Genomic DNA, 25,973 nt, shown 5'->3' on the forward strand with positions numbered 1-25,973 from the left:
CTCCTTGTAGTTACCAATAAGCCCCACCATATGCTTATGAAGCTTATCCTTAACATAACCCTCAACCATGCTCACAAGCCCCTTTTTACCAAATGCCTTCATATGACCCTAATCCTTATCCACCATACTAACAACCATATGAGCCATATGAACCATACATAGAACCACCACCATTTCAACTTCAACAATTCCAAGAACCACCTCATCCATACTATTACCAAGATGAACCACCTCCAATGTATGCAAATTTTCAACCACAAGATGAATTCTACTTTCTACCACAACCTCCCATGGAAGAATATTCATGTCCATCAATCCAAGAGCAATATGATCCTACTTATGCTAGCAATTTGGAACAAGAGTCAAGGGATCATCTCAAGGAAGCATTGGATCAACTTCAAGCAACCATGGAGCGTGTTGTGCAACAAGTGGGAAAAGTGGAGAGTGTTGAACCACCACACCCTTACCAAGAAGAACCACCTTCCTATTATGAACCCTTTCTCCAAAATAATGAACCCTCCTATCCACCCCAAGCCCCAATTGATGATTCTCTCACTTTGCTACTTCAAGAACAAAGAGAAATGCAAAGGGAGGCACAAGAATCCATAGCCGCCTTGAATGAGATGGTAAACCGATTAGCCTCTCAATGCTTGAACACTCAAAGTGCTCCCATGGCCACATGTGGAGAATTGGTTGAAAAGCATAGCATGAAGGAGAGATTGAAAATTCCGGTGGAAAATGAAGAATGTTGCTTTATGTTGGACCAATTGGAAGAAGCTATGATTGTTAGAGAAGAGGAAGAAGTAGTTAAAGACATGGGTGAAGTAGAACAAAAGGTGGAATTCAAGCTTGAGAACATTTCCACACCAAGCAATGTTGTTGATGATTTTGTGGAAGTTGTTGAACATCCTTCCATTGAGCTTGAAATTGATGTTGAGGAGGATAATATGAAACCTCCTACATATATCGTGGAAGATAAAAAATTGGAAGAAGTTGAGCAAGTCATAAGTTCTATTATTGAAGTTAATTCTACACCAACTAATGTGCTATGTGAGATTGTTGAACCTTCCTCATTGTGTTGTAAAATTGATGTTGAGGAGACTAGTGCACCATCTCCAACACATGACTTGGGCATTGAGGAATGTATGGAAGAAGTTGGTGAACAAGGAATTGACATTGAAGAAGCTTGCCAAGAGGTGGAGGTAGTCAAAGAAGAGCACAAGGGAGTGGCACTTGCACGATCATTGGAACCACCCCTTCCTAAGTCACCATCCTATACAACATTCAAGTAGGTAAAATTATTATCTCTAAACTTTACTTTCTTACTTGAATATGGTTTGATTGAAAATGATGGTCAACTTAGAGCTCTTTATGGAGTTAAGAGTAGGAGCGAGTTGTGTAGTGGTTGGAAACGTCACTCTAGGTTCATGATTATTGCATGCTCAAAGTTGAATAGCAATGGTTGGTATGGAACTAGAGTGCTTGGGTCTAGAGGGATTTTTGGTCATTCTATTGAGAATTCATCCTGCTCGCCACCTGGATGGATTAATAATGATCAACTTCAAGACGGGTGTCAAAGCAAAGTGTGAGATCCCGGATCGCACATGGAGAATCAATTTTGGGAGCTCATGGTTTGTGAAGAACTCCATCAAATCTTGAAGACATTAATTTTGAAGAATGGAGCTGATTCGCTCGAAAACTGTCTCTCAACAATTTCCTACCGGCAAGTGCACCGGATTCTCGTCAAGTAAAAACTCACTGTAGAGTGAGGTCAAATCCCACAGGGATTGGTTGGTTGATCAATGTTAATTGGAGAATTATGCTAGTTGAGCGAAATCAGAATTTAATTGGGATTGCAGAAAGTAAAATTTGGCGAGAAACTTAAATTGCAAGAAATTAAATGATAACAATTAAAGTGCGAGAAATTAAATGACAGAAACTTAAATTGCATGAAATTAAATGGGAATGGGGATTAAGCATGAAATTAAAGAGTAGAAAGTAAATAGAATGGGTAGATTAGAGATGGTGATTCATTGGGTTTCAGGAGATATTGAATTCTCCGGATCAAATCATTTTCATCTCTTCCTCATTCAATGCATTCATTGACATTGCTTGGCAATCTTAGATGATTGGATCCCAATGTCTTGGCTCACCAATCTCTCTAAGCATGAACAATTGCCCAATGTCTTGATTTAATTGCTCATGGGAAAAGTTGAAGTTCGGTCACTGACTATACCACACAAATTCATAGATCAAAGTTCCATCCAACCCCCAATCAAATCCAATGTGAGAAAGCAATTCTAGCATGAATTCTTCATCACTCTCTCAAGGATCCGAAGAATTCCTATTATGGATAGCTTCTCTCTCAAGACAACTATGCAATTGAATTAAGACCGAAAGCTTTCTAACAAAAATCAAGAGAAAAGAAAGAAGAACAAGATGAAAACTACTATTGATCCATTGAATTACAATAGAGCTCCCTAACCCAATGAAAGAGGTTTAGTTGTTCATAGCTCTCAAAATGGAAATTGGAATTGAAAGGTACATTCTGAAAATTTGAACAGAAAAGTGAAAAGTGCAGTAAAGTAAAAGTCCCAAAAAAAGTCCCCACCAACTTAAATCCTAATCTATTTATACACTTTCTTCCCTTGATCTTCAATCTCTGAATTGGGCTTTTGGCGTTGATAGACTTGGGTTGAAATGGCTCTAATTGGTTTCCCTTGCTGTTGAGAAGAGATCTGTTTAAATTGCAAGTTCTGGTGCTTCAAGTTGGAGTCAACGTTTGATGGCCAGCGTTGACTCAAACGCTTTCTTAAAAACCAGAGGAATTTGCTGTCATTGGTGTTTGACTCAACGTTGGAGTGCCAACGTTCTTCTACCCATGCGTACATGTGCCTTGCGCGTTTGCTCCCACGAGGTAAACATGCTCATCCACGTATGCGCGTGCTGTACGCATGCGCGTTGATGCAAAAATCTAATTTTCCAGTTTTAAAACATGTAGAAGAGCGTTGGACTCGGCGTTAGACTAGCAACATTCCCACCAACGTTGGCAAATCCACGCGTGCGCGTACACCACGCTTACGCGTGCATTGCCATTTTTCCCATTCACGCATACGCGTCACTAACGCGTGCGCGCCACTGACGCGTGCGCGTCGATTCAAGTTTTTCATTTCCAAATTCAGGGCTTCTCATCGCAGACATTGGATGCAGCGTTTGAGGCAACGTTTGACCTCCAACGTTTCTTTGGTGACGTGTACGCGTGACCCACACGTATGCGTGGATGGTCAATTTTTCCATTTCACGCGTGTGCGTGACTCACACTTGCACGTGGATATAGAAATTTTTCTCTTTCACGCGTACGCGTCACAGACGCGTACGCATCACTCAAAAATCATTCAGCTCCATAATTGAACATTTTATCACAACGTTGGGGTAACGTTGGCTTGCCAACGTCCCCTCAAACGTGAGCACCAGCAAATCATGCAGAGACTTGCTCTACCTTCCTTCCAACGTTTGAGGCAACGTTAGTGGTCCAACTTAGCCACCAACGTTGCTTCTTCTTCATCTTTTCATGCTCCTTCTTCAATTTTCTTCCATGCCTTCCTTCACCTGTCATCAACCAATACATGCATCAAAGCCTTGCTAAAGTCATGAGAATTCTCATCATTCTTAGCATACAAGTAATTAAAGCATAATTCTCATGAAATTGCATCAAATTAACTATGGTTGGATGAATCCAGGCATGCATGAATTTCTACCCCAATTGCTTACTTATAACTTAAGAAAGTGCATAAAACCTATTAAAAACAAAGAAAAAGGCTAGTGAAAATAGCCTAAGATGCCCTGGCATCACAACACCAAACTTAAATCTTGCTTGTCCCTAAGCAAGTACTGAGTTATTGAGAAGAAAGAATGAAACAGAAGGTGATGTTCATATCGGCAAGTAATTATTATTAGTTCATGAGGTTTTATGCAGAAGATGCAGTAACTCACTTCTCACTGATCTTTAGGCATAGACTGTCTCCTTTAAGCATCAGTTAACACACTGCTATGACCTCTTATTATTCACTCATCCTTGGTAATTTCTTTTCTTTATTTTCTTTTTCTGTAAACTTTAGCTCAGTATCATGTGTTGTAGCAGTTTCTTAGCTTATTTGTACTCGATACATATTCACTACAGACACTTGGCTCACAATTCTTTTTAAGACATTGGTGTCCAGCACCTCTTTGGATTACTAAATGCCTTGTAACTAAGTTGTTCTTGATAATGAATTTTTGGTTGATAATCTCAGGTAAGTTAACCCAAGTTACCAAGTGTTAAAGTACTCCATAGAACCTAATCATCCAAGCAGATCCTAGTACAAAGACACCATAAACATATGTCCTAAGGTCCAAGCTATTGGTGTCTAGCCTTATTCTTTGCTTTCTTTTGTTTTTGTTGCCACTTTTGGCTTTTCTTTTTTTCTTTCTATTGGTTTTTCTTTCATCCAAGTACTTTTATTTACTAAGATTCATAGACAGCATGCTAGTTTATACTAAAAAGGGAAATAATCTATCCTTTTATTCATTATAAGTGAGCTACTACACAATCAAACATATATACCACCACTTACTGTTATTTTATTTCTTGCTAAAAAGGAACTATTCCACTTTTGTTCAACCATTTCTTTTATTCAAATTGAAAAGACTCAGGGGTCAAACAAGCATTTAACACTAGTGAAAGTGAAAACACACACACCTATGCTAGCATATTTATTGCAAAATTAAACATCACAGCATGCAAATTGACTTAAACTAAAAGTTACTATCAACTAAATAGACATGTTCTTTCTTTATTGAGTAGAATAACCAAGGAGCAAGTCCACCTTTCATTTTTTATCCTGTTTGTCTTTCTTCTTCTTCTCGCTTGCTTGCTTACTAGTTTCTCCCTTGCCTTTTCCCTTTAGCTTTGTCCAGAATCTAGCTTTCTTCATTGTCTCTTCCATTCTGTCTTCAAGGCGTATTGCTTTGTCTATTTCTATGTCACTCCTTTCCTTGAAGTATTAATCATAAATTGGAAATGTTGGGTCCATACTATGTAGATATTCCGTAATGTAGTTGAGCTTGATTTGGCCATTTATGTTATAAATAGATTGAACTCCATATCTTGCATCCTGAAGAGTCGTGAACTCCTTGAAAGCTCTCATGTTATCAACTTGAAGTTGGGCCAGCTGGTTGAAAGATCCTTGAAATTGTGAAGCTTATTCTTTTTGCATAACTAGAGATCTTGACTCAAAATCTCTTTGCTGGCTCATCATTCTCAATTGAAGCTCCTCTTGTCTCTCTTGAGCTCTCATGTATTGTGAATGGAATTCTTCTTATTTCTCTTGAACTCTCAGGTACTGTTCGGATAGCCTTTCAATTGCTTCTTGCATCCGGCCCATGTCCATGTTGGTTTGTGGTTGGAATTGTTGCTCTTCTTCTTGTTCTTCTTCCTCCCGTGGTTCTTCTCTCCTTCGCCTCCTTTGTGGTCTTCGACTTTGTTTTGTCTCTGTGACATTCATCATCCTTTCGAGGGTCATAGGTAAGCCTGGATGCAGCCATGTTGGCTTTGCATCCTCCAGTGGCACTCTGGCTTTCATGCATAACCTCATAATGGTGCTTGGGTAATGGAGCCAGGCTTCAACAGAATTTTTCTCTGCAACCTTTTAAATATCATTTGCAATGATCTCGTGAACTTTTATCTCTCCTCCTACCATTATACAGTGTAGCATGACAGCCCTTTTCTTGTTAACTTCCGAGGTGTTCACTGTGCCTAGAATTGATCTCTTTATAAGCTCATACCAACCATTTGCTTCAGGGATGAGATCTCACCTTTTCAGGTACTTGTTCCCTCCTTGATTGTCTCTTTCCAAGTCAGTGTTCACTACACAGATATCACTAGAGATTTCATCATAATCTGGATTCCCATTCACTCTTTCTTGGTACCCTGGCTCATCAAAATGTGCTGTCTGTAGTCCTAAGACTTTTATAATGGTCTTCGAACTAAAAGTTTACTTCCACACCCCGTACATAACTCTTGTACATTGGGGCTTCGGTCATATCTAGCCTTGAAGTGTTAGCATAGAACTCTCTTATGATGTTTGCATTGATCCTGTTGATTGGTGAGGTCAGCTCTTCCCATTTCCTCTTTCTGATCTTAGTTCTCATTTCTAGGCATCCATCCTCAGGTAGCTGGAAAGGGATTTCTGGATATATCTTTTTGTCATTCATCCAGCCAAGTTGCATTTGATGGAACCATGATCTGAACTTCCATCGATCATATTTATTTTCTCCTTCTTCAACAATGGGTTCCTTTCCTCTCCTTCTTTTGAAACTTGAGGAAGATGCCATACCTTCCTTGATGGTTAGCCGAGTTGAGGTTAAAGGTTTATGAAGAGAGGTGACTAGTGTGATGCACTCTTGATGAAAAGGTGGTTTGAAGGCTAGGTAATGTTGTGAGAAGAACTGAACAAGAATGATTTATTGCATGTAAACACGGTTGGGTGGCTTTAGCTTTAGAAAATACAAGAGTTGAATTTGTTTAGAGTACAAGAATATTGAACTTTAGTTCATGTGCACGGTCCAAGTGAGGCCATGTATGATAAGCTTTAATGAAGAATGGATGGTTGGGATTCTTTGGGACAAGTGATGAATGAAGGGTGTGCATGCAAGGTTGAATGAAGACAAAAGTTGCCTCTTCATTAAGCATATATCTCTTCGGTCTTCTAGATCCCTCTTCTCAAGGTGTGCAGATTTTTATTCCCAAGAAGCATCCTTCTGACCATGTGACTTACCCTTTTGTCCTCATGCTATCTTTATCATCCATTGCCTTGTCCCTTTCATTAAATATTTCTGCTGCTCACCTAACAATCATAACAAGACAAAAGAAGTAAGTACTAACAAGTGGAGGCAATAGAACAATTAATATTTAAAGCTAAAAATTTAACTAGCAATCCTTATGCTTGTTTAACCAATCGTGACTCCTTTTATGCTCTTATATATAATCTTGGAGGGCACCAAACTTAGTGTTTGGCTACATAGTTCAAAGTGTTACATCCTCCAAGTATTGTCATTGAGATCTCAACGGGATTAGTGTCACTTTTGGTTAAACCATCATGAGAAACACTTTATTTTTCTATTTCTAAACATGAACTAAAAATTATAAACATGGTTGCACTTTCATGACTTTCAAAACTCAAAAGAACTTTGACTCTCATGCCTTGTTCTTACAATATATAGAACACCAAACTTAATGTTTGGCTATATATTCTAAGAAACATATGTCAAAGTGGCAATATGATCATCAATTTTTGAGAGGTATCTTAGTGTGTTTGTAGGCACACCAAACTTAGAACTTGATTATATACTTCACAATGTCATGGATAGTTGTCAACATTGTTTATGAGAGGTTGAATTCATGTTAGAGCAACAATTATTATTCATACTAAAGTATTGAAAAAAAAGAAACTAAATCATGGGGTGCCTCCCATGGAGTGCTTCTTTAGCGTCATTAGCTTGACGGTTGGTTTTTGTCATGGTGGATTCTAGTGCCTTAGGTCTTCTCCCCTCACAGTGAAGCTGTCTCCACTTGATTCCTTGATGATCTCTACATACTTTAGGGAGAGGACCTTTCTGATGGTGAACACTTGAGGTAACTGAGATGGAATTGTTGGAAGATGGGGTGGGGTTGGTGGATGGTGGGCTGATATCACCTTGTCTCCAGGGGTAAAACCCTCTGTAGGAATCTTCTTATTTCTCCATCCCCTTGGCAATTTCTTCACAACTCTTTTCTCTTCTTCCAGTGGTGCTCCAGTGATTATTGTATTTGGGAGGTCCTTATTAACTGCTCTTCCTGATTCTTGTGGCTTCAGCTCTTCCTTGGACTCCCTTGGTTGCTGTATCTTTTGAGATTCTTGCTTGTTCACCAAGACACCAAGGATTGTTTCAAGGGCTCTGCTTCCGGTTCATTGTTGCTTTCTTCCAGGGACATTTTGCTGCGATCATCCTTCAGCTCCTTAGGTTCTGGCTTAGATTCGGGTGTAGCTTTGAAAACATGGAAGGTGAGGTGTTCATCATATATTCTCAGGATTAACTCTCCTTGTTCCACATCTATCAGCGCTCTAGCAGTGGCTAGAAATGGTCTCTCCAGAATAATAGGATGGAGGTAACTTTCCTCCATGTCCAAAACAACAAAGTCAGTGGGGAGGAAGTAGTTTTCCACTTTCACCAATACATTTTCTACTACTCCTTCGGCCAGCTTCTGATTTTTATCCGCCAATTGGATGATTACATCCGTGGATCTCAGCTCATTGATTTGCAGCTTCTTCTCAAGAGATAGAGGCATCACATTTATGCTAGCTCCTAGGTCACAAAATCCTCTATCAATTTTTGTCTCTCCTATGGCACATGGAATATGAAAACTCCCTGGATCTTTTTTCTTCAGGAGTACGTCCTTCTTGATGAGGGCACTACATTCCTTGTTCATTGTCACTGTTTGTCCCCCTTTTAAGGTTTCTTTCTTGGTCAGCAGCTCTTTCATGTACTTAATGTATATAGGCATCTGTTGGAGAGTTTTGATAAAAGGGGTGTTGACACTGAGAGATACAAACATATTTAGGAATCTTAAATATGACCTTTCTTTCTCACCTCCTCTGAGCCTCTGAGGAAATGGTGCCTTTGGCACATAAGGTTTCGGAATTTCCTCCCTTGTTGATTCTTTCCTTTGTACAGATCCAGTTCCTTGTTCTTTTTTCTCCAAGTTGCTCTGGGAACTTCCTTGGCTATGCTCTGTTGGTTTGCTGGTATCTTCTTCCAGAATTTCTTCATTTGCAAGAGTAACTGCCTTACACTCTTCCCATCTCACCTTCTTCATTTCCCCTCTTGGATTTTTCTCAATGTCACTTGGGAAACTATCAGTGAACTTCGGAGTCTGCTGTGAAAGATGTCCTACTTGAGCTTCGAGATTCTTAATAACCTCCCCTCGGCTTTTTATACTACCTCTCACTTCTTCCCTGAATTTCTTCTTGTCTTCAGACTCCTTGCACAGGTTTGCAAGCATAGCTTCTATTTTGGCCATTCTGTCATCATCATGTGGTGTTGAGAGTGGTTATTGTGGCTTTGGTATGGTGGCTGTGAATAAGTATTTTGCGTGGTCTGGTATGATTTTTGGTTGGAATTTTGGTGAGTGGAGTTGTTATACTAGTTTAGGTTATGGGGTATGTGGTCTTGGCCTTGGTTTTGTTGGTTTTCCTACCCAAAGTTTGGGTGGTTCCTCCAACCAGAGTTATAGGTTTTAGAATATGGATCATGAACCTGCCTAGATGTATTTCTAAGGTAATTAGCTTCCTCCCAATTAACTCCTTCTTCTGTGTCTAGCTCTCCTTGAGGTGATGGTTGAGTGTAGATAGCTGCAGCCTGATTCTTCTCCATTTGCTTTGTCAATTTAGCCAGTTGCTTGGTGATCATCTTATTCTGAGCCAAGATTACATCCATATGGTTTAATTCCAAGACTCCTCTGTTGTTGCTTCTGTCTGAGGCATAAAAATACTCATTGTCAACCACTGTCTCTATAACATCAATGACTTCTTCAATGGTCTTCTTCTTATTAAGAGAACCTCTAGATGAGTGGTCTACAGCTTTCTTTGATTCACAATTCAATCCTTCATAAAAGATATTAAGTTACACCCACTCATTAAACATGTCAGGGGGCATTTTCTTGTCAAATCCTTGAATCTCTCCCAAGCTCATAAATTGTTTCACCATCCTACTGTCTGAATGTCTGCACTTCGGTTCTCAGCCTGTTTACCTTTTATGGAGGGTAGAACCTTGTTAAGAATCTATTCACCACATCCTCCCAAGTTGTCAAGCTTTCCTTAGGAAATGATTCTAGCCATTTTGATGCTTTGTCCCTCAAAGAAAATGGAAATAGTAGCAATCTATAGGTGACAGGATGAACACCATTAGATTTAACTGTGTCACATATCCTTTGAAATTTAATGAGATGCTCATTAGGGTCCTCTTGGGCACCTTCTCCAAAAGAACAGTTGTTCTGGACAAGAGTTATGAGCTGAGGCTTCAATTCAAAATTATTAGCATTGATAGTTGGCTTTTGAATGCTGATACCACAGTTTCCTGGATTTGGATTGATGTAGGATCCAAGAACTCTCCTCTCTTATCCAGCAGGGTTGGTTGCACCTCTTTTGGCATGATTGTTCACCTCTCCTTCATGATGGTTTTCCATATCATCCTCCATAGTTATATCCAAGTCTTCCTCCTCTTCTTCTACACCAATAGCCCTCTTTCCTCTTGCTTGCCTCCTTAATCTCTGGAAGGTTCTTTCCGGTTCACTATCAAAAGAGGTTGAAACCTCTCTTCTACCTGTCATACAAGGAGCACAACAAGCAGCAACTAGCAAGTGAAGGATTCACAATTAATGAAAGAGTGTGGTTAGAGCAATTGAGGCAAATAATCGAACAGTTAATGAGTTAATGGGTTCGTTTTACTGGAAAGTAAAGAAGTAAGGTAAATTTAAAGAAAAACAAATGAAAATTGCAAAGAACAAAAATGAACAACTAAAATTAAAATTCAATTAATCAAAAGAAAAGAAAAGTGCTCAATCTAGTTATCCTCCAATTTAGTAATTGTCAATACAAAACCAATCCCCGACAATGGCGCCATAAACTTGATTCACTCGAAAACTGTCTCTCAACAATTTCCTACTGGCAAGTGCACCAGATTGTTGTCAAGTAAAAACTCACTGTAGAGTGAGGTCGAATCCCATAGGGATTGGTTAGTTGATCAATGTTAATTGGAGAATTATGCTAGTTGAGTTAAATCAGAATTTAATTGGGATTGCAGAAAGTAAAATTTGGCGAGAAACTTAAATTGCAAGAAATTAAATGACAACAATTAAAGTGCGAGAAATTAAATGACAGAAACTTAAATTGCATGAAATTAAATGGGAATAGGGATTAAGCATGAAATTAAAGAGAAAAAAAGTAAATAGAATGGGTAAATCAGAGATGGGGATTCATTGGGTTTCAGGAGTTATTGAATTCTCCGCATCAAATCATTTTCATCTCTTTCTCAATCAATGCATTCATTAACATTGCTTGGCAATCTTAAATGATTGGATCCCAATGTCTTGGCTCACCAATCTCTCTAAGCATGAACAATTGTCCAATGTCTTGAATTAATTGCTCATGGGAAGAGTTGAAGTTCGGTCATTGAATATACCACACAAATTCATAGATCAAAGTATTGGTAGGATTACATGTCACTATATCGATCCAACCCCCAATCTAATCCAATGTGAGAAAGCAATTCTACCATGAATTCTTCATCCCTCTCCCAAAGATCCGAAGAATTCCTATTATGGATAGCTTCTCTCTCAAGACAACTATCCAATTGAATTAAGACCGAAAGCTTTCTAACAAAAATCAAGAGAAAAGAAAGAAGAAGAAGATGAAAACTACTATTGATCCATTGAATTACAATAGAGCTCCCTAACCCAATGAAAGGGGTTTAGTTGTTCATAGCTCTCAAAATGGAAATTGGAATTCAAAGATACATTCTGAAAATTTGAACACATAAAAGTGAAAAGTGCAGTAAAGTTAAAGTCCCAAAAAAGGTCCCCTCCAACTTAAATCCTAAGCTATTTATACACTTTCTTCCCTTGATCTTCAATCTCTGAATTGGGCTTTTGGCCTTGATGGAATTTGGTTGAAATGGCTCTAATTGGTTTCCCTTGATGTTGAGAAGAGATCTGTTTGAATTGCAAGTTCTGGTGCTTCAAGTTGGAGTCAACGTTTGATGGCCAACGTTGACTCAAATGCTTTCTTAAAAACCAGAGGAATTTGCTGTCATTGGCATTTGACTCAACATTGGAGTGCCAACGTTCTTCTACCCACGCGTACGCGTGCCTTGCGCGTTGGTGTGCGAAATCGTGATCATTCCTTCCTTGGTAACGGTGCTAAAAACTCAATACGCAAGTTCATGTTCTTAATTCTGTTTCACAACTTCGTACAACTAACCAGCAAGTGCACTGGGTTGTCCAAGTAATAAACCTTACGTGAGTAAGGGTCGATCCCACGGAGATTGTCGGCTTGAAGCAAGCTATGGTCACCTTGTAAATCTCAGTCAGGCGGATTCAACTGATTTTATGAATTGATAAGTAAAAGATAAATAAAATATAAAATAGGATAGTGGTACTTATGTAATTCCTTGTGAGAATTTCAGATAAGTGTATAGAGATGCTTTCGTCCCTCTGAACCTCTGCTTTCCTGTTGTCTTTATCCAATCCTTCCTACTCCTTTCCATGGTAAGCTGTATGTTAGGCATCACCGTTGTCAATGGCCACCTGTCCTCTCAGTGAAAATGGTCCAATACGCTGTCACTGCATGGTTAATCATCTGTCCATTCTTGATCATACTGGAGTAGGATCCATTGATCCTTTTGCGTCTGTCACTACGCCCAGCACTCGGAATACCACAGACAAGGTTTAGACTTTCCGGATTCTCAAGAATGGCCATCCATGGGTTCTAACTTATACCACGAAGACACTAATAACTCGGACTCGGTCCCCTGTATTAGATATCCAAGAGATATCCATTCAATCTAAGGTAGAACGGAAGTGGTTGTCAGGCACGCGTTCATAAGTTGAGAATGATGATGACTGTCACGATCATCACATCCATCATATTGAAGTGCGAATGAATATCTTAGAAGCGGAATAAGTTGAATTGAATAGAAAAATAGTAGTACTTTGCATTAATCTTTGAGGAACAGTAGAGCTCCACACCTTAATCTATGGTGTGTAGAAACTCTACCGTTGAAAATACACAAGTGATAAATATTCAGGCATGGCTGAATGGCCAGCCCTCACAAAAGTCTAAGATAGCATAAAACTAATCAAAGATGAACCTAAAGATAGTAAAAAGTCCTATTTATACTAGACTAGTTACTAGGGTTTACAGAAATGAGTAAATGATGCAGAAATCCACTTTCGGGGCCCACTTGGTGTGTGCTTGGGCTGAGCATTGAGCTTTACACGTGTAGAGGCTTCTCTTGGAGTTGAATGCCAGTTTGTAACCTGTTTCTGGCGTTTAACTCCACTTTGTAATCTGTTTCTCGCGTTTGACTCCAGAATGCAGCATGGAACTGGCGTTCAACGCCAGTTTACGTCGTCTAAACTCGGGCAAAGTATGGACTATTATATATTGCTGGAAAGACCTGGATGTCTACTTTCCAACGCAATTAAGAGCGCGCCATTTGGAGTTCTGTAGCTCCAAAAAATCCACTTGAGTGCAGGGAGGTCAGAATCCAGCAGCATCTGCAGTCCTTCTTCAACCTCTGAATCTGATTTTTGCTCAAGTCCCTCAATTTCAGTCAGAAAATACCTGAAATCACAGAAAAACACACAAACTCATAGTAAAGTATAGAAATGTGATTTTTATTTAAAAACTAATAAAAATATAATGAAAATTAATTAAATCATACTAAAAACATACTAAAAACAATGCCAAAAAGCGTATAAATTATCCGCTCATCACGCGTTTGCGCCCATGAGGTAAAAATGCTCATCCACGCGTGCGCGTGCTATACGCGTGCATGTGGATGCAAAAATCTCATTTTCCAGTTTTAAAACATGTAGAAGAGCGTTGGACTGGCAACGTTCCCACCAACGTTGGCAAATCCACGCGTGCGCGTGCACCACGCGTACACGTGAAGGATGTGATTTTGCTTATTCACACGTGCGCGTACACCACGCTTACGCGTGCATTGCCATTTTCCCATTCACGCGTAGGCGTCCCTGACGCATGCGCGTCGATTCAAGTTTTTCATTTCAAAATTCTGAGCTTCTCATCGCGGACATTGAAGGCAGCGTTTGAGGCAACGTTAGACCTCCAACGTTCGTTTGATGATGCATACGCGTGACCCACGCCTATGCGTAGATGGGAATTTTGCCATTCCACGCGTGCGCGTGACTCATGCTTGCGCGTGGATATAGAAATTTTGCTCTTTCATGCGTATGCTCAAAAATCATTCAGCTCCAGAATTGAATATTTTATCACAACGTTGGGGGTAACGTTGGCTTGCCAACGTCCCCTCAAATGTGAGCACCAGCAAATCATGCAGAGACTTGCTCTGCCTCCCTTCCAACGTTTGAGGCAACGTTGGTGGTCCAACTTGGCCACCAACGTTGCTTCTTCTTCATCTTTTCATGCTCCACTACAAGAAAAACACCCATTCAGGTACACTTGAAAAGTGTAGCCAAAAGTGAAAAAAAATGATGCCTTAGGCTATGGTTATGCTTTTTGGGCTACGACTACGCTTTCTGGGGTGATTCCTATTCGGCCGTTGCCTATTCTCAAAGGCTACGTTTTTCTACACCAAGGGCGACGCTTTTAAAGTGACGCTGTCCAGGACCAAAGGATAGGCTTTTTCTACACCAGAATAGGCTACGCTTTTCAATGCTACTGCATCACCTGTAAAGCGTAGCCACATTTTATTCAATGGCTACTTTTTATAAGTGTAGCCTTAGGTCCCTCGTTTTTTTTTTTGTATACTATAGCTATTGTATATAAATAAAAATAAATACATAATTATACTAAATAATTTCTTTAAATAATAAAAATTATCTCTAACCAAAATATATTTATAATAATGATCCAAAAGTACTAGAATGAAGTTAATTGTAAAAATTCATAAATCTCACACTAAAGTAAGCATAGCCATATCAAAATAACCATAATATCACTTAGAATTTACTACTAATACTCTGCAAAAAAAAAACATATCCTACGACATTGGTGCACAAACTTGTGATTACACTTTTCACAACTCTGCACAACTAACCAGAAAGTGCACTCGGTCGTCCAAGTAATACCTTACGTGAATAAGGGTCGATCCCACGGAGATTGTCGGCTTGAAGCAAGCTATGGTCATCTTGTAAATCTTAGTCAGGCGGATTCTAATGGTTATGAGGTTTTGATAATTAAAAGATAAATAAAATATAAAATAAAATAAGATACTTATGTAATTCATTGGTGGGAATTTTAGATAAGCGTTTGGAGATGCTTTGTTGCTTCTGAACCTCTGAATTCCTATTGTCTTCTTCCAATCATGCGTGCTCCCTTCCATGGCAAGTTGTATGATCCTCTCGGATGAAAAATACCAGGTACGATTTCTGCATGGCTATTCAACTGTCGGATTTCTCGTCTCGGATGAAAAATACCAGGTACAGCTACCGCACGGCTAATCATCTGTCGGTTCTCACTAGCGTCGAAATAGGATCCCTCTATCCTTTTGCACACTATCACTACGCCCAACATTTAAGAGTTTGAAGCTCGTCACAGTCATTCCTTCCAAGATCCTACTCAGAATGCCACAGACAAGGTTTAGACTTTCTGGATCTCAGGAATGCTGCCAATTGGTTCTAGCCTATACCACGAAGGTTCTAATTTCACAAACTCGGTCCGTGAATCAGAGACCCAAGAGAATATACTCCGGCTGTCGTTCAATGACTACGTTGAACATCATGTAGACCGCTTGTGGTTGTTAGGCACGCGGATCTTGGATAAGCGAGTAACGAAGATAGTGGGTGATTATCACGGGTCACCCCTTCATTCTGACTTAACTGAATTAAGTACGAGAGTATATCTTGGAGAAGAAGTAAGCAAGAATTGAAAGAGAAACAATAGTACTTGCATTAATTCATGAAGAACAGCAGATCTCCGCACCTTAGTCTTTGAGGTGTAGAAACTCCACCGTTGGAAAATACATAAGAGAAAATAGCCTAGGCATGGCCGAATGGCCAGCCTTCAAATGTAACATAAGATGATAAAATCCTAAGATGATAATCAAAAGATAGATGTGAATATAATAGTAAAAAGTGCTATTTATACTAAACTAGTTACTAGGGATTACAGAAAATAAGTAACTAAGTGCAGATAGTGCAGAAATTCACTTCCGGGGCCCACTTGGTGTGTGCTTGGGCAGAGCATTGAGCTTTACACGTGCATAGGCCATTTCTAGAGTTAAACACCAGCTTGGATGCCAGTTTGGGCGTTTAACTCCAGTTCTGGTGCCAGTTCTGGCGTTTTACGCTAGAAAAGGGTCTCTGGTGGGGTTTGAATGCCAGTTTGGGCCATCAAATCTCGGGCAAAGTATGGACTATTATACATTGCGGGAAAGCCCAAGATGTCTACTTTCCAATGACAATTGGGCTTCTGTAGCTCCAGAAAATCCATTTCGAGTGCAGGAGGGTCAGAATCCAATAGCATCTGCAGTCCTTTCTCAGCCTCTGAATCAGATTTTTGTTCAGGTCCCTCAATTTCAGCCAGAAAATACCTAAAATTACAGAAAAACATACAAACTCATAGTAAAGTCCAAAAATGTGATTTTTGCATAAAAACTAATAAAAATATAATAAAAAGTAACTAAAACATATTAAAAACTATCTAAAAACAATGCTAAAAAGGGTATAAATTATCCGCTCATCACAACACCAAACTTAAATTGTTGCTTGTTCCCAAGTAACTAAAAAAATAGGATAAAAAGAAGAGAAAATACAATAAATCTCAAAATATCAATGAAGCTTAGTTCCAATTAGATGAGCGGGACTAGTACCTTTTTTTTTCTGAACAGTTTTGGCATCTTACTTTATCCTTTGAAGTTCAGAATGATTGGCATCCATAGGAACTCAGAATTCAGATAGTGTTATTAATTCTCCTAGTTCAGTATGTTGATTCTTGAACATAGCTACTTTTATGAGTCTTGGCTGTGACCCTAAGCATTTTGTTTTCCAGTATTACCACCGGATACATAAATGCCACAGACACATGACTGGGTGAATCTTTTCAGATTGTGATTCAGCTTTGCTAGAGTCCCCAGTTAAAGGTGCCCAGAGCTCTTAAGCACACTCTTTTTGCTTTGGACCACGACTTTAACCACTCAGTCTCAAGCTTTTCACTTGGACCTTCATGACACAAGCACATGGTTAGGGACAACTTGATTTAGCCGCTTAGGCCAGGATTTTAGTCCTTTTGGCCCTCCTATCCATTAATGCTCAAAGCCTTGGATCCTTTTTACCCTTGCCTTTTAGTTTAAAGGGTTATTGGCTTTTTGCTCTTGCCTTTTGGTTTAAAGAGCTATTGGCTTTTTCTGCTTGCTTTTTCTTTTTCTTTCTTTTTCTTTATTTTTTTCGCCCTTTTTTTTTGCATGCTTTGTGTTTTTCACTGCTTTTTCTTGCTTCAAGAATCAATTCTATGATTTTTCAGATTATCAATAAATTTCTCTTTTTTCATTATTCTTTCAAGAGCCAACAATTTTAACATTCATAAACTTCACTATAAAAAATATGCACTATTCAAGCATTCATTCAGAAAACAAAAAGTATTGCCACCACATCAAAATAATTAAACTATTTTCAAGATAGAATTCGAAATTTATGTACTTTTTTTTCTTTTTCAGAAAACATTTTTCATTTAAGAAAGGTGAAAGATTCATGGAATCATTCATAGCTTTAAGACATAGACACAAAACACTAATGATCATGTAATAAAGACAAAAAACATAGACAGAACATAAGGCATAGAAACCGAAAAGCAAAAAAATAAGAACAAGGAAATTAAAGAACGGGTCCACCCTAGTGATGGCAGCAAGTTCTTCCTCTTGAAGATCCTATGGAGTGCTTGAGCTCCTCTATGTCTCTTCCTTGCCTTTGTTGCTCCTCTCTCATGCCCTTTTGGTCCTCTCTGATTTCATGGAGGATGATGGAGTGCTCTTGGTGCTCCACTCTTAGTTGCTCTATGTTGGAACTCAAATCTCCTAAAGAGGTGTTGAGTTGCTCCCAATTGTTTTGTGGAGGAAAGTGTATCCCTTGAGGCATCTCAAGGATTTCTTGATGAGGAATTTCCTCATGCTCTTGTTGAAGTCCATGAGTGGACTCTCTTGTTTGCTCCATCCTCTTCTTAGTGATGGGCTTGTCCCCTTCAATGAGGATGTTTTCCTCTATGACAACTCCAGCTCAATTGCATAGGTGACAGATGAGATGAGGAAAGGCTAACCTTACCAAACTGGAGGGCTTGTGAGCCACCTTGTATAGTTCTAGAGATATGATCTCATGAACTTCTACTTCCTCTCCAATCATGATACTATGGATCATGATAGCCCGGTCCACAGTAACTTTAGACCGATTACTAGTAGGAATGATAGAGCGTTGGATGAACTCTAACCATCCTCTAGCCACGGGCTTGAGGTCAAGCCTTCTCAGTTGAACCGGCTTGCCTTTGGAGTCTCTCTTCCATTGCACTCCTTCTACAGAGATGTCCATGAGGACTTGGTCCAACCTTTGATCAAAGTTGACTCTTCTAGTGAAAGGATGAGGATCTCCTCTTATTATGGGCAAGTTGAATGCCAACCTCACAGTTTCCGGACTGAAATCCAAGTATTTCCCCCAAACTATTGTGAGCCAATTCTTTGGGTTCGGGTTCACACTTTAATCATGGTTCGTAGTGATCCATGCATTAGCATAGAACTCTTGAACCATTAAGATTCTGACTTGTTGGATGGGGTTGGTGAGAGCTTTCCAACCTCTCCTCCGAACCTCATGTCGGATCTCCAGATATTCACTCTTTTTAAGCATGAAGGGGACCTCAGAGATCACCTTTTTCTTGGCCACAACTTCATAGAAGTGGTCTTGATGGACTTTTGAGATGAATCTTTCCATCTTCCATGACTCGGAGGTGGAAGCAATTGCCTTTCTTTTTCTCTTTCTAGAGGTTTCTCTGGCCTTAGGTGCCATTAATGGTTATGGAAAAACAAAAATCAGAGCTTTTTCCCATTCCAAACTTAAAAGGTTTGCTCGTCCTCGAGCAAAAAAAAGTAAGAGAGGAGGAGAAGAAGAAGAAATGAAGGGGATCGAGGGGTGTTTTGGATTCAGCCAAAGGGGTTTAAGTGTTTATGAATTGTGAAATTGTAGGTGGTAAGGAGGGGTATTTATAGGGTAAGAGAAAGAGAGAAGTCATGTGTTAAGGGTTTGGGTTTGGGAAGGAAATGTTTTGAATTTGAATGGTGAGGTAGGTGGGGTTTTATTATGGGTTTTTGGGGAATAATGGATGGATTTGAGTGGTGAAGAGATTTTGGGAAAGAGGGTAGGATGTGATTGGTCAAGGGTATTTGGGGAAGAGTGTTATGGAAAGGTATGAAGAGGAGAGAAAGAAAGGTGGGGTAAGTGGGGATCTTGTGGGGTCCACAGATCCTGAGGTGTCAAGGAATTCTGGTCCTTGCACCTTTCTGGAGTTTAAACGCCCTCTGTGTGCCATTTCTGGTGTTTAACGCCATCTCTGCTACCTTTTCTGGCATTTAACACCAAGTAGACACCCTTTTCTGGCGTTAAACGCCAGTCTATCTGCCAATTCTTGCGTTTAATGCCAGCCAGACAGCCAGACACCCTTTTCTGGCATTAAATGCAAGTCTGTCTGTCAATTCTGGCCTTTAACGCCCAGAATGCTGTCAGATTGGGCGTTTAAATGCCCATTCTACTATCCTTACTGGCGTTTAAACACCAATAAGCCTGTTCTCCAGGGTGTGCTATTTTTGATGCTATTTTTGATTCCGCTTTAATTCTGCAGCTGTTTTTGTGACTCCACATGATCATCCACCTAAAGAAAACATGACATGACAATGGAAAACAAATGTCTATAAAAATAAATATAATTAAATAACATCGGGTTGCCTCCCAATAAGCGCTTCTTTAATGTCAATAGCTTGACAGTGAGCTCTTAGAGAGCTTCACAGAGGCTCAGAGCTTAATGGTGGCCTCCCAGCACCAAACTTAGAAGTTGAGTGTGGGGGCTTTATTTGTCTCTGTATTGAGAGAAGCTTTTCACGTTTTCTCTCCATGGTTACAGAAGAAGATCCTTGAGCCTTAAACATAAGGTAGTCCTCATTCAATTGAAGGACTAACTCTCCTCTGTCCACATCAATCACAGCTCTTGCTGTGGCTAGGAAGGGTCTTCCAAGGATAATGGATTCATTCTCATCCTTCCCAGTGTCTAGGATTATGAAATCAGTAGGGATGTACAGGCCTTTAACCTTTACTAAGACATCCTCTACAAGTCCATAAGCCTGTTTTCTTGATTTGCCTGCCATCTCTAGTGAGATTCTGGTAGCTTGTACCTCAAAGATCCCTAGTTTCTCCATTACAGAGAGTGGCATGAGGTTTATTCCTGACCCGAGGTCACACAGAACCTTCTCAAAGGTCATGGTGCCTATGGTACAAGGTATTAAGAACTTTATGGGATTCGGTTTCTTCTGAGGTAATTTCAGTTGAACCAAGGCATTCAGTTCATTGATGAGCAATGGAGGTTCATCCTTCCAAGTCTCATTACCAAATAACTTGGCATTCAACTTCATGACTGCTCCTACATACTGAGCAACTTTCTCTTCAACAACATCTTCATCCTCTTCAGAGGAGAAATACTCATCAGAGCTCATGAATGGCAATAGTAAGTTCAGCGGAATCTCTATGGTGTCTGTATGAGCCTCAGATTCCTTTGGATCCTCATTAGGGAACTCCTTAGTGGTCAGTGGACGTCCATTGAGGTCTTCCTCACTGGAAATTATTGCCTCTTCCTCCTCTATAGGTTCGGCCACTTTGGGTATATTGATAGCCTTGCACTCTCTCTTTGGATTCTCTTCTGTATTGCTTGGGAGAGTACTAGGAGGGATTTCAGTAACTCTTTTACTCAGCTGATCCACTTGTGCCTCCAAATTTCTGATGGAGGACCTTGTTTCAGTCATGAAACTGAGAGTGGTCTTAGATAGATCAGAGACTATGGTTGCTAAATCAGAGAGGCTCTGCTTAGATTTCTCTGTCTGTTGTTGAGAAGATGATGGAAAAGGCTTGCTATTGCCAAACTTATTTCTCCCACCGTTATTATTATTGAAGCCTTGTTGAGGCTTCTGTTGATCCTTCCATGAGAAATTAGGATGATTTCTCCATGAAGGATTGTAAGTGTTTCCATAGGATTCTCCCATGTAATTCACCTCTTCCATTGCAGGATTCTCAGGGTCATAAGCTTCTCCTTCAGAGGAGGCTTCTTTAGGACCGCCGGATGCAGCTTGCATTCCAGTCAGATTCTGTGAAATTATATTGACTTGCTGAGTCAATATTTTGTTCTGAGCCAATATGGCATTCAGAGTATCAATCTCAAGAACTCCTTTCTTCTGAGTCATCCCATTATTCACAGGATTTCTTTCAGAAGTATACATGAACTGGATAATTCAGACAGACCATCATAGAATATACATAGGATGCTCCATTCTGAAAGCATGTCAGAAGGACACCTTCTAATCAATTGCTTGTATCTTTCCCAAGCTTCATAGAGGGATTCACCTTTCGTCTGTCTGAAGGTTTGGACTTCCACTCTGAGCTTTCTCATCTTTTGAGGTGGAAAGAATTTGGCCAAGAAAGCATTGACCAACTTTTCTCAAGAGCTCAGGCTTTCTTTAGGTTGTGAGTCCAACCATATCCTAGCTCTGTCTCTTACAGCAAAGAGGAAAAGCATAAGTCTGTAGACCTCAGGATTAACCCCATTGGTCTTAACAGTGTCACAGATTTGCAAGAATTTAGCTAAGAACTGATGAGGATCTTCCAATGGAAGTCCATGAAACTTGCAATTCTGCTGCATTAGAGAAACTAATTGAGGCTTAAGCTCAAAGTTGTTTGCTCCGATTGCAAGAATTGAGATGCTTCTTCCATAGAAGTCAGAAGTTGGTGCAGTAATGTCACCAAGCATCTTCCTTGCATCTCCACCATTGTTGTTGGGTTCGGCTGCAATATCTTCTTCTTTTTCGAAAATTTCTCTAAGGTCCTCTCCAGAGTGTTGTGCTTTAGCTTCTCTTAGCTTCCTCTTCAGAGTCCTTTCAGGTTTAGGATCAGCTTCAATAAGAATGTTCTTATCCTTGTCCCTGCTCATATGAAAAAGAAGAGAACAAAGAGAGAAGAGGAATCCTCTATGTCACAGTATAGAGATTCCTTTATGTGAGTAGAAGAATGGAGGAATAGAAGAATGAGGTAGAGAGAGAATAAGAGGAATTCGAACACAGAGAGAGGGAGAGGGTTCGAATTATGAGTAGAAGAGAAGTGTTAGTAAATAAATAAAATAAATAGAAAAAGATGAGAGAGAGAGTATTCGAATATTAATTAAAAGAAAAAATTATTTTTGTTTTTATTTTAATTATAAGTTAGAATTTGAAATTTAAGAAAGGAAATAAAATAAAATTAGAATTTAAAACAACTAGTTAATTAAAAAGAATTTTGAAAAAGTGGTTAGTGATTTTCGAAAATTAGAAATGGACAAGTAGTTAGGTGGTTTTGAAAAAGATAAGAAATACTAAACATTTTAAAATTAAAACAAACAAGTCAAGTGGTTAATGGAAAAAGATTTGAAAATAATTTTTGAAAAGATGAGAAGTTAGAAAAAGATTTTGGAATTAAATTTTGAAAAAGATATGATTGAAATTTATTTTGAAAAAGATTTGAAAAAGAAATTTAAAAAGATTTAATTTTTAAAATTAAAGTTGATGACTTGGCTAGCAAGAAACTAAAAGATATGATTCTAGAATCTAAAGATTGAACCTTTCTTAACAGGAAAGTAACAAACTTGAAATTTTGGAATCATAACATTAATAGTTAGTAAAGTTTTCGAAAATGTGAAATAAAATTAAGAAAAAGATTTTGAAAAATTTATTTTGAAGAATTTTTGAAAAACATGAAACAAAACTGAAAAAGATTTGATTTTGAAAAAGATTTGAAAAGATAGAATTTTTAAATTGAAATTTTGGCTTGACTAACAAGAAACAACTAATTTTTAAAATTTTTTGACTAAGTCAACCCAAAATTTTGAAATTTATGAGTGAAATAAGGGAAATATATTATTTTTTATTTTTTGAATTAATGAAGAAAGAGAAAAACAACAAAATGAAACAAAACATAAAAATTTAAGATCAAAACAAATAATGCATGCAAAAACACTTTGAATGTCAAGATGAACACCAAGAACACTTTGAAGATCAAGATGAACATCAAGAACATATTTTTGAAAATTTTTTTTTTAGAAAAAAAAGACATGCAAGACACCAAACTTAGAAATTTTTAATGTTTAGACACTATGAATTCGAAAATGCATATGAAAAACAACAAAAGACACAAAACAAGAAAAATTAAAGATCAAACAAGGAAAATCATCAAGAACAACTTGAAGATCAAAGAAGAACACAATGCATGAATTTTCGAAAATTTTAAGAAAATTAAAAGAATGCAATTGACACCAAACATAAAATTTGACACTAGACTCAAACAAGAAACACAAAATTTTTTGTTTGTTTTATGATTTTATAAAAAAAATTTTTCAAAATTAAAAATAAAAAGCTTAAACATAAAATAAAATTACCCAATCTAAGCAATAAGATGAATCGTCAGTTGTCCAAACTCGAACAATCCCCGGCAACGGCGCCAAAAACTTGGTGCATGAAATTGTGATCACACTTTTCACAACTCCGCACAACTAACCAGCAAGTGCACTGGGTCGTCCAAGTAATACCTTACGTGTGTAAGAGTCAATCCCACGGAGATTGTCGGCTTGAAGCAAGCTATGGTCATATTGTAAATCTTAGTCAGGTGGATTCAAATGGTTATGAGGTTTTGATAATTAAAAGATAAATAAAACATAAAATAAAATAAGATACTTATGCAATTCATTGGTGGGAATTTTAGATAAGCGTTTGGAGATGCTTTGTTGCTTCTGAACCTCTGCTTTCCTATTGTCTTCTTCCAATCATGCATGCTTCCTTCCATGGCAAGCTGTATGATCCTCTCGGATGAAAAATACTAGGTACGGTTTCTGCACGGCTAATCAACTGTCGGATTTCACGTCTCAGATGAAAAATACCAGGTACAGCTACCGCACGGCTAATCATCTGTCGGTTCTCACTAGCATCGGAAAGGATCTCTCTATCCTTTTGCACACTGTCACTGCACCCAACATTCATGAGTTTGAAGGTCGTCACAGTCATCCCTTCCCAAATCCTACTTGGAATATCACAGACAAGGTTTAGACTTTCCAGATCTCAGGAATGCTGCCAATTGGTTCTAGCCTATACCACGAAGGTTCTAATCTCACGGACTCGGTCCATGAATCAGAGACCCAAGATAATATACTCCGATTGTCATCCAATGACTACGTTGAACATCATGTAGACCGCTTGTGGTTGTCAGGCACGCAGATCTTGGCTAAGCGAGTAATGAAGATAGTGGGTGATTGTCACAGGTCACCCCTTCATTCTGACTTAACTGAATTAAGTACGAGAGTATATCTTGGAGAAAAAGTAAGCATGAATTGAAAGAGAAACAATAGTACTTGCATTAATTCATGAAGAACAGCAGAGCTCCGCACCTTAATCTATGAGGTGTAGAAACTCCACCGTTGGAAAATACATAAGAGAAAATAGCCTAGGCATGGCCGAATGGCCAGCCTTCAAATGTAACATAAGATGATAAAATCCTAAGATGATGATCAAAAGATAGATGTGAATACAATAGTAAAAAGTGCTATTTATACGAAACTAGTTACTAGGGATTACAAAAAATAAGTAACTAAGTGCAGATAGTGCAGAAATCCACTTCCGGGGCCCACTTGGTGTGTGCTTGGGCTGAGAATTGAGCTTTACACATGCATAGGCCATTTCTAAAGTTAAACACCAGCTTGGATGCCGGTTTGGGCGTTTAACTCCAGTTCTGGTGCCAGTTCTGGCGTTTTATGCCAGAAAAGGGTCTCTAGTGGGCGTTTGAACGCCAGTTTGGGCCATCAAATCTCGGGCAAAGTATGGACTATTATATATTTCTGGAAAGCCCAAGATGTATACTTTCCAATGATATTGAGAGAGTGCCAATTGGGATTCTGTAGCTCTAGAAAATCCATTTCGAGTGCAGGAGGGTCAGAATCCAACAACATCTGCAGTCCTTTCTCAGCCTCTGAATAAGATTTTTGCTCAGGTCCCTCAATTTCAGCCAGAAAATACCTGAAATTATAGAAAAACACACAAACTCATAGTAAAGTCCAAAAATGTGATTTTTTCATAAAAACTAATATAAGTATAATAAAAAGTAACTAAAACATATTAAAAACTATCTAAAAACAATGCCTAAAAGGGTATAAATTATCCGCTAATCACAACACCAAACTTAAATTGTTGCTTATCCCCAAGAAACTAAAAACAAAATAGGATAAAAAGAAGAGAAAATACAATAAATCTCAAAATATCAATGAAGCTTAGTTTCAATTAGAGTAGCGGGACTAGTAGCTTTTTGCTTCTGAACAGTTTTGACATCTCAATTTATCCTTTGATGTTCAAAATGATTGGCATCCATAGGAACTCAGAATTCATATAGTGTTATTGATTCTCCTAGTTCAGTATGTTGATTCTTGACCACAGCTACTTTATGAGTCTTGGCTGTGACCCTAAGCATTTTATTTTCCAGTATTACCACCGGATATATAAATGCCACAGATACATGACTGGGTGAACCTTTTCAGATTGTGACTCAGCTTTGCTAGAGTCCCCAGTTAGAGGTGCCCAGAGCTCTTAAGCATATTTTTTTGTGTTTTTCACTACTTTTTTTTGCTTCAAGAATCAATTCTATGATTTTTCAGATTATCAAGCATTCATTCAGAAAACAAAAAGTATTGCCACCACATCAAAATAATTAAACTATTTTCAAGATAGAATTCGAAATTCATGTACTTCTTTTTCTTTTCAGAAAACATTTTTCATTTAAGAAAGGTGAAAGATTCATGGAATGATTCATAGCTTTAAGACATAGACATTAAACACTAATGATCATGTAATAAAGACAAAAAACATAGACAGAACATAAGGCATAGAAA

Source organism: Arachis ipaensis, chromosome B01 (assembly GCF_000816755.2).
Source record: "Arachis ipaensis cultivar K30076 chromosome B01, Araip1.1, whole genome shotgun sequence".
Taxonomy (NCBI): Eukaryota; Viridiplantae; Streptophyta; class Magnoliopsida; order Fabales; family Fabaceae; genus Arachis; species Arachis ipaensis.